Source organism: Musca domestica, unplaced genomic scaffold (assembly GCF_030504385.1).
Source record: "Musca domestica strain aabys unplaced genomic scaffold, Musca_domestica.polishedcontigs.V.1.1 39, whole genome shotgun sequence".
Lineage (NCBI taxonomy): Eukaryota > Metazoa > Arthropoda > Insecta > Diptera > Muscidae > Musca > Musca domestica.
The window spans coordinates 7,367,687-7,378,646 of record NW_026712326.1 but is presented as its reverse complement, the minus strand read 5'-3'; the positions used below and the strand labels follow the sequence as shown (position 1 = coordinate 7,378,646).

The following is a 10,960-nucleotide window of genomic DNA, read 5'->3' as shown; positions in this document are numbered from 1 at the left end:
TCCATCTCCATTTGTTCCTCAAAATTGAAGTTGCACCAAATTTAGTACATTATGGTAAATAAGTAAAAAAGAAGCTAAATTCGGCCGGGCGGAACTTTTAATACCCTCCCCCATTTAGTAGGAACTTGACAATTTTCAAATAAAAACCGAAAACTACCACTTAAATGAAAATCGTTATATTGGGACTATACGAAGACGTGGGCCTGCTTACGAAATTGTCATAGGCTGTAGTACCCATTACGAACTTTAAAAACGAATTTTGTTACAATTCCGATGAATTATGTCGCAAAAAAACATGAAAATACCAAGTATCGGCAGGTACCTTTATATGGGGGATATACGAAGACGTGGACCTGCATACGAAACCTTTCGTCATAGGTTGTAGTATACAATAGGATCATCCAATACGAAATTTGAAACATTTCCGACAAATAATGTTGCTGAAATCATGAAAATACCGACTATCGGGAAGTACCGTTATATGGGGGCTATACGAAGACATGGACCTGCATTCACAAAATTTTGTCATTACGAACTTCCAATAAGAAACTTTCAAACTTAACCTGCCTACTGGTAACCTATGCATGTATGCAAAATTTTAGCTATCTAGCTTAATCTTAATTCGTTCGAAGGATAGCGTGATTACAACAGACAGACGGACAGGCAGACAGACGGACATCGATGGATCGTCTTAGAATTTTACTCTGATCCAGAATATATATACTTTGTAGGGTCTATTATGAATATTTCGAGGAGTTACAAATAGAATGACAAAGCTTATAACCTTCCACAGAATGGTGGAGGGTATAAAAACTACCACCTATTCACATGATACGGTTCAAAATTTAGTACATTTTAATACGTTTCGTAAGCTTATATTACGACACATTATTCGTCATCAGCAGAAAACTTGAAGTCAATTTAAGGATGTCCTTCCGTAAATTGGCAACGAGATAAGGGCTATAACTTCAAGATAATTGAATAAATGAAGGTTACAAATTTTCAAGATAATCCAAGGAAAATTTCAGTGTAGGTCTACTATTAGAAAATTGCCATTTTGATCGCTTGAGAACCTGAAAATTCTAATTTGGTTGAAAAATGCATCCGAACCTTAAATGAAAAAGTTCAATACTTTTAATAGGTCCATTTTTAGAAAATTGCCATTTTGATCGCTTGAGAACCTGAAACGTCTAAATAAAGCTAATTCGGTTGAAAAATGCATCCGAACCTTAAATGAAAAAGTTCAATACTTTTAATGGGTCTTCCTAAAATTTTCGTAATAAATTGTTCTCTTAGACCATTTGAAGGTGCCTTTTGAACTACCATATGTGAAGCCTTTCTTCTTTACTTGCTTTTCAACCGAAAAGTCCATAATTTGTTTTTTTTTTTTTCAATATTCTGGCCACATTCCTGCCGAAGTGTCTGCAATTTGTCGTTTTGAAATACTAAATCGTTCAATATGGATCCAGGTTTTGGTTTGGTAACTTATAAGGATTTTCTACACGCAGAAAAATATATGTTAGAAATATGTTTGGATCCAAACATATATTTGTTTGGGACTGGTTGCAAACAAATATATTTTTGGATGCAAACATAATTTGTTTCGGTGCAAACAAATATTTGTTTGCAACATTTTGTAACATAACTCAATTTTATTTGTTGGGTACCAACATATTTTATATGTTAGAACATATTTTTTTATGGGTGCGGAGAGGATTTTTTTTCAAAGAGCTAAACAACAGAGCTCTCGATTACTTTTGAATTGGTGTTATAGGTGACTTAAAAGAAGACAGGAGGGTGAGAAGTCTGTTTTTGCGTTGATGATGTGTTGGCTTGGTTGGCCGCACAACAAAGCAGAACCGAAACATGTTTTGCTCTCTTCCAAATATAACTGTAAATAGAAGTTGTATGTATGCATGAACATTAGTAAGAAGTAACGTCTCAGCAACAACTAGAAAATACACACCGCACAACAACAACAACGAAAAAACTTTTTGCATGTTTTTTCGTTGCTGTTGTGCGGTGTGAATTTTCTAGTTGTTGCTGAGACGTTACTTCTTACTAATGTTCATGCATACATACATACATGCGTTTTTCGCATTAACACCGACATATATACAGAGGAGTCAATTTTTTTGTGTGTTGTTGTAACGTTTTCTTTCTCAAGTAGGCATTTTTTGGTGCATGGACAACTTGAGTGTCTCAACTTGAGACACGCGCCAATGTTACGCTCTTTTGCTCTCACCAAGCAAACACTGCCGATCGCTGCTGTAACTATGTGTGGTGTGTGCGCGGCAAGAGGGATGGAAACTGTTGCTGAGACGTTTATTTCTTTTCTATTGTCCATGCACCAAAAAATGCCAACAACAACACACAAAGAGCTGTTTGGATGTTTTTTTGTTGCTGAGACGTTGCTTCTTACTAATGTTCATGCATACATACATACATGCGTTTTTCGCATACACACCGATTTGCTTGATGAGAACAAAAGAGCGTAACATTTGCGCGTGTCTCATGTTGGCATTCTGGTTGTGTTCTTTTTTTATTCTTTTTATTTGTTTTGTGCCTTCGCGTCGTGTCACAAGTGTTGTAATAAATGTTGATACCAACTGTTTTGGGGGAAGACAAATTATTTGTCGAAGCGCCGGAGCCTTTAAATCTACAAAGCTTTATAAAAGCAGCCAAATTAGAGTTAAAAATTGATGCCTCAAGAAAAATAACAGCCTTAGTGTTTGGTGCAACCATTAAAGAAGACCAGTTTGAAAAAGTAATTCATCAATATATGTCAACACCTACTTTTCATATTGAGTTGCAATTTGGAGGTAAGTACACTGGATTTACAGCCTGTTTCTTTATGTCGGAACAAAAAAAATTTCATTTCAAAATAAAGAAACAGGCTGTTAATATTTTTTTCTTTTTTTAAATAATATATTTCTTTTTTTAAATAATATATTTAATTTTCATTTAGACTCCGTTCGATCAGTGGCATCAGCATCGACAGTTAGTGGCACTCTATCGGAGTGTGAATCCGTAGGTGGTTTTGGGGATCTTACCCCAAAAACAAATGTTATTTCAACTTTAAAGACTGACATAGAGTCCATCAAGTCAATTCCGGCTGTCAACAAAATATGGAGAATTTTTATTGCCGAAAAAACGCCTGCAAAATAAAGTTAGGGTGAATATTTCGAAGGCCCTTATTGACGAATGTCTAAAAGAAGACCCTAACAGATTGTAAGTATTTTACTTTATTGAAAAAATAGTGATTGTAATAAAAGGAAAAATAATAAATTAATAAATAAAAATAATAACAAATATTAAGAATAATATTAATAATAATAAATTAAAAAATTAATATAAAATAAAAATTTTATGAAAACTGGCACGATATAAATTATAAACTTATTAACAAATGTTTATTTTATTTTATCAATAACAACAATATATTATTTATAAAAATTAAAACATAATAAATTAATATTAGAAACATAAGAATAATTTTAAGCATAATAAAAATTGTAATAATTAATATAATATTAATATCAGTAATAAAAAATTGTTAAAAATAATAATATTAAAATAAAAATTCTAATTATAAAAATATTAAAGAAAATAAAAAACTATGTTTCATTATAAATTATTTATTTTCTTTAATATTTTTATAATTAGAATTTTTATTTTAATATTATTATTTTTAACAATTTTTTATTACTGATATTAATATTATATTAATTATTACAATTAATTTTATATTATATATTATAATATGTATGAATTTCTTTTATGTTAAATAAAATGTGAATATCAAAAATTGATTTTAAAACTAGTTTGCATTATGGTTGAATTATATCTGCAGTAAGTATACAAATGGACCCAATCATAAATTTATGTTTGCACCCCAATATATATTATGTTTGGGTCCAAACATAAATTATGTTTGCACCCGAACAAAAAATATGTTTGGACCCAAACATTAATTATGTTTGGACCCAAACATTAATTATGTTTGGACCCAAACATTAAATATGTTTGGACCCAAACATTAATTATGTTTGGACCCAAACATTAATTATGTTTGGACCCAAACATTAATTATGTTTGGACCCAAACATAATTTGTTTGCAGCACCCAAACATATGTTATGTTTCGGAATGTTTGCAAACATATATTTGTTTGCTGCAAAATATGTTTGGGAAATATGTTAGAGAGGCTTATATTTTTTTGCGTGTAGATTTTCAACGAAATACTCCATAACCTGGGTTTGATATTGCATATGCGGACTTTTATTAAATGCTACAAAAGGTTCGAACCGGCCAAAATTCACACTTTTTTAACTTGCATTATGGAAATATTTCTTCTTCTTATTTTTTAGCCCGGGTAACACCTGATAACCCTACTGACGTTTAAACCACTACATTACAGAATTATAGTTCGATCACTTTTCCGAATCATAACCAGGGGAGCGTCTTCCCCATTATATAGTTTTATCTGAAATATGTTTGAAATTTGTAAAATACTCAAGGCCGGGATGTAGTATCATATGAAAATATTAACCGACATAGATATCTTTGTCAAGTTTATGAGAACAATCTTATGAGCTGAAAAGACCTAAAATCGATTGAATGGGGTATTAGCCTATATCTCATTGTTAATTACTGCCTGCCTAGAACTACAAATTGACTTAGGAATTGGAACTTATCCAATTAGGGTTTAAGTTCACTATCTGGCACAACTGCTCAATCTGATGTGTCCTTTGAACTTGGTTGACGTAATATATGAATCCTAGTTTCAGTTTTAGCCTATGGCTGTTTTATTAATTCAAAAACTTACTACTAACATAGTTAAAATGGCTTAAACATAGCTATACGATAAATAAACATGCATTTGTACAACGCCTACTTTACATTAACTAAAAGTGCCACATCATGTTTGTGTACACAACTTGCTACATTAAGCCTTAAGGCTACTACTTAAATTATGCCCCGAAAAGTAGAATCATACAAAAAAAGGGCTGACGGAAACTTACGAACTAGATAATAAAAATTAAAATTAAATATTTACAATACGCTTATAACTACTTAAACTAACTAACTTAAGCTGGTCCGCATCCTCAAAGCACCTAAACATTCCCTCAACGATGTTATTATCTAAAAACTGGCATTTGTCTAAAAATGCTAGTTCAGTCTTCATCATGGAGACATCTATCCTGTCTATTTTCGCCCTATCGTAGATCGCCCTACAGGAATAGGATCTATAGGAGCCATCTGCCCTAAGGATGGGGCGTAGTCCCAGACAAGAGGAGAGTATTTTTCTTTCCCACACCCTTAGCCTTTCCATCTGGCGAGACGAAATGTCAAACCAGACGGGGAAGGCATAGGCGACGATAGGTCTAATCACCTGCCGGTAGATCAGAAGCCTAAAATCGTGGGAAAGACCATTCCTCATACCTAAGATTCGATTTTATCCGAAATATAGACCCTTAGCCCTAGAAAGGACGTAGTCTATATGACGAATATGGTCGAACCTCTCATGAAATACAACCCCTAAGTATTTCATCTTGTCTGAAACAGAAACCTGCTCCGAACCTATTTTCAGAACCGGCTGAAACCTTCTAAAATTAGGGTAAACTATGCCTGGCCGACCAAGGAAGGCAGTAGCACAACATTTCCCTACATTCAACTTTAGGCGCCATGTAACAAAGTACCGATGGAGGGCATCTAGGTACTCGTTAACGCGTCTATTGACCGACCTAGCAAGCGGACCGGAAAAGGCTAATAAGACATCATCGGCATAGGTCAGGAGAAGACCACCAGAGGGGGGAGCCGGGATGTCAGAGGAAAAGATGTTGTACAACATCGGGCTAAGAAGGGAACCTTGAGGAACCCCTGCCAACACAGGGCGGCGAGTAGAGAGTCGCTCACCCACCTTAATTCTGAAGAATCGATCCCTAAGGAAGCTAGCGACCATTCTACAGGATTGGCTGTCAAGGCCAAACGACTGGAATTTATACAAAATTCCGTCGTACCAGACAGAGTCAAAAGCCCTGGCAATATCTAAGGAGACGGCTATAGTTCCGTACTTCCTGTCAAAACCTTTTCCAACAAAGTTGCTGAAAGCCGGCAAGAGAGACCAGACGTAAAACCGAACTGACAATCCCGCAGAATTCTCATATTTTCTGCGATGAATCCTATAGACATAACTAGCTATTCCCAATTGTTCTTTACAACAGAATCTGGTGGCTTTTAATATTTTGGTCGAAATAGACCAAAACGGTAAAACTGATTTACTTGCCCAGTTTCGACAACAACAACAGCCATGACGACAAACGCCTTAATGTTAAACGATAAATTTTATTAAAACTAATTTTGTTGTTATTTTTGTTGTTGTATTGCTGTAGTTGTTATAATTATACAATTTTCTGTTAAAAAAATGTGGTTGGTTACGTCGTCTATTAGAAAAAAAAAAAAACAAAATGAAAACAACCAAAAAAGCAACATCCCAAATGACAACGAAGAAAGAAGCTGGCCACTTAAAGAGTAGCAACGCCATCGAACAAGCATTTAACCCGACTATGTAGTAATCACCACACTGCTGGCGTATTTGGGCTGGCTGACTGACTAGCTGACTGGCTAGCTTTACGGTACAAAAATTGTGTTTAATTTAAAAATGATTAACAAATGTTTAAAATGAAAATTAAACATAATTTGCTTAGTAATTTGTTATAAATTGTCTCTGGTTTTTGCTGCCGCATTGCCACCATAACTCTCCACTGGCCATTGCCGGTAGTTTGTAAAGAAACAAATGAATGAATGAAACAGTGAAGAAAATGAAAAACAAAACCATAAAAAAAACTCAAACATTAATTGATTATGGTTTCCAAAATCCAAGTGGCCGTGTTGTCGCCGTGTTGCTTGCTGGCGCTGTTCGGTGGTCAATTTTCTCAGATTCTTCCATCCACACGCTCCGTGTGAATGATGTTGTAGCCGGCATCAAATGAATTAAGCTATTCCAGATTTTGAAATACAAATTCAATAATATTTTAATAAAGTGCAGCCAATTGATTGGCGCAGATTTAACAATCAAATATAATAAATAATAATCGTTAAATAATTTATCTTAGAGTTAAATGAAAAAGCAAAAAAAAAATAATATGGAAAAGTTAATAATGATTAACGGTTTGTTATTTTAATTTAATAGAGAAGAGATAGCAAAAGTGAGATTTTGTTATTAGTTTGAGATTTTTATGAAGTACAATGTTGGGGTGAAGAATGTTTTACAATTTAGTCGTTGTAGACCTTTGGAGAGGCTACAGTTTATGAGTTCAATAATATTCAATAGTTTTAGATCAGTTGCCGCCTATTGTAACATGTAAGTAGTTCCAAGGGATATTTAGTTTGTTGGCTGTAAAAGATATCACAAATTAGTGATACCCTGGAAAGGTAAGACATGCGAAATGATTTCTTTATTGAATTTTGAAGCTTTGGGGCTCTATATATACTCGGTGCCATGTCTGTAAAAGGAATACCTTGAATTGGATTTAAAATAAGTTTAAAGGCAAAGTTAGAGTGGGGTTTAAGTGATTTTTTATTTTCTTCCGAATTGAATTAAAATTGTGTCAAACCGCTTGTCCTTAAAATAACTAAAATTTACCCATAGGAAACTGGTCGAATAGTCGCTACGTATAATAAAGTAAAACAACTCCAAATACCCTATTGTAGTCCATTTAGTTGAAAAAGGACCTTCAAAATACCCTTTAAGGGGTATATCTCATATAAGAAGGTTCCTTATGAATTAATTTATTTATTTTTGGCAACAATTTAGTATTTTGGTTTCTCGAGGAGTATACCAACACTTTGTAAAAAAAAATAAATTAATTATCGTTGTAGGACGAAGGTTTAGAGTAACGCTCATACATATAAAGGTACATTCTGATTTCAGCTATTTGATAATCGTCTCTAAATTCTCGAATCGGTTCGATTTTGGTTTTTATGGAGAAAACCGCCTTTTTCCATCAGATTTTCAATGTTTTGATATTTCTTTGGTATATCCACTAAATAACAATATCTGCCAAATTCACATACCCAACAGATATTGTCTGGGTTTTACACCTCAAAAAGCAATTTTTCTTCCAAATATGTATGAAACAACCTTGCAAAGAACTACGGATATAGGTCCAAATTTTAGTAAAATCCCCATGTAAGTGTACCAAACAATATTCAGTATTTTCATGATTTGTGTCTCATTCTTCATCGGAATTGTTTTTTTTTTGGAGTTTCTAATGCATACCACCTCCTACAACAGCAAACTACTTGTACAGATCGACGTCTTGTTTTCAATGGAATTATTTAAGGAATTTTTCACAAATTTGGTGCTTAGGAATTATTCCAAAATTGATATTTAAAGTTCGTAATGGCTGTCTAAACAGGTCCACGTCTGCGCATACTCCCCAATACATATGTGTACCTTCCGATATTCGGCACTGTGACGATTTAAGCCACATTTTCAACGGATTTTTTTAAAAGTGCTATTTGAAGTTCGTAATAGTCACTTTCTAGTTTCTTGGATATAGAGGTCCACATTTTCGCATATCTCTTCCATATCTGTACCTGGCGATATTCGGTATTTTGATGATTTATATCGCATTTTTCGATGGATTGATAATTGTAGTAGGAATTAACTCAAAACTGAACATTCTAACAGGACTCAGCACCATCGCACACAGCTCGCGTTACCCAAGAATGGTTACAAAATGGGGTTCCTCGCTTTATTTAAAGCGCACAATGGCCACCAAAATCTTCGGATACCAATCCGTTATACTATTGTGTCTGGAGTATTTGGGAAAGCAAGTTTGGTGTCGATCACCCCAAGCAAACGCTTCGCCGGAAATGGCATAAAATACCGCAGAGCAATATTCGGGCTGCATGTGACGGTTTCATTGACCGTTTGAAGGCCATAATTCGTGCCAAAGGTGACCAATTCGAACAAATCTAAACTTTATTAAAAATTTCAATATTCGACATTTTTTTTCATTCAATATTATTGAAAAAAAAAAAAAACAATTTAAAAAGCAGTATGTACGGTGAGTATTGAACTTAAAATCGTCAAAAAACCGAATATAGGGAGGTACTGATATATGGAGCCATACGAAGACCTGGACCTCTCACAGACTGTAGATCCCATTACAAACTCCAAATACGTTATTTGAAACTAATCCGGTGAATAAAGACTGAATATTGTGAGGTACTGATATATGGGACCAATAAGGAAACCTAGACCTGCATGGACAATTTTCTGTCACAGATCTTAGTTCCCATTACTCTAACTACGTAATTTGATACTACTCCGGTGAATAATGACGCTAAAAGCATCAAAATACCGAATATTGGGAGATGCCGTTATATGGGGTCTATACGAAGACGTGGACCTGCACATACAATTTTCTGTCATAGGCTGTAGTATCCATTTCGAACTATAAATACCGCTGAAATAATCAAAATACCAAATATCGGGAGGTACCGTTATATTGAGGCTATATGAAAACGTACACCTTCATTACCCATTTACGAACTTAACTTGACTGCTGGCAAAATAAACATGTGTGCAAAATTTTAGCTTTCTACCTCAATTCGTTCGAAAGGTAGCGTGATTACAAGAGACAGACAGACGGATATCGCTAAAACGACATAGATTTTTATATATATAATTTGTTGGGTCTTACATTAGTATTTCGAGGAGTTACAAATGGAATGACAAAGTTAATATACCCTCCATAGTATGGTGGAGGGTATAAAAACTATAATAATCTAGTGCGCACATTGCAAAATTTGTAATATTTTTAGATCTAATGTAAATTTGGGGTGTGTAGGTCCTAATTTTTTGTTAGTCTCCTAAAAAGGGTTCACTAAAAATGTTATCAAGTCTGGGAACATATCAGCTGGAACATAGACTGACATTTTTTATGGTTTTTTACAGTACGTTCAATGTGTTTTATTTATTTAAATCCAAGCAAATGACAAACAATTTTTTTTTAAACAAAAAAGAAAAAAAATACAGTAGACATTATTTTATCTTCATCTCTACCCATAATCCCCTTCCAGGAATTTTACCAAAATATATCTAATATTCATCACAATAGACCATAGAACTGGCTTACTGCATTAAAACCCAATACCATGTTATCCATTTGAAATTTTCGCTTTATCTCCACCAATGCTATTGACACACAAAATGTATTGAAATATGTTACGACTACTTAACACGATAAAGCTCTACCAAAAAGACATTAAAATATTTTTGTAAATGATATGGATAACTGATTGTTGTCACATTATGTGGCGGAAAAAAGTAGCTACTTAACGTTATCTAGTTACCCAAATCTTTGTAAGATACAAAGTCGCATACACACACATACACCCAAAGACATCTGTGGTCTAAATTCATGTAATGACTTTTGTCAAAATCCCCCCGAGATTGCATTTAAGCCAAAAGGAAAATAAACATTTATATTTGAGAAAATGAGCCAAGTCAGCTAAACAAAAATAAGCAACAGAAAAAAAACGAAGAAAATGAAAAATTCAAGTAGCCAAACGTAGATTTAATTGTATTCTCTTGTCATATACCGATTGGTATGTGAGTGTGTATGCCCCTCTGTACGTCGGTCTGTCATTCGGAATAACAATAAACGACAAGTGGCTGCATTTTTTCGTGAATCATTGAAAAAATCTGCAGCCGTCATAAGCAGTACGTGATCCAATGTTGTTTGGTGTTTATTTTCATGTTTCTTGCCTTTTTTTTTGGTTGGTTTTTGTCTCCTGCTTCATTGGTTTGTGGCCAATGTTTCATGATTATGGCAACTTCTGTGGCGGACTAGGGTGCTTTCGAAGATTTTTCATTTCAATTTTTCCTTTTGATCATATCAAATATCAAAAAAAAAAATATAATAATGAATAAATGAGAGATCAAA

At 33.9% G+C, this 10,960-nt stretch overlaps 1 long non-coding RNA gene across 1 annotated transcript; it reads left to right on the top strand.

Annotated features, from left to right (window-relative positions):
- Positions 1 to 1,879: 1,879 nt before the first annotated feature.
- On the top strand, positions 1,880 to 3,274 carry LOC131804111 (uncharacterized). The gene is made up of 2 exons (XR_009342899.1): positions 1,880 to 2,822; positions 2,969 to 3,274. It is a non-coding gene; the product is annotated as an uncharacterized LOC131804111 (long non-coding RNA).
- Positions 3,275 to 10,960: the final 7,686 nt, after the last annotated feature.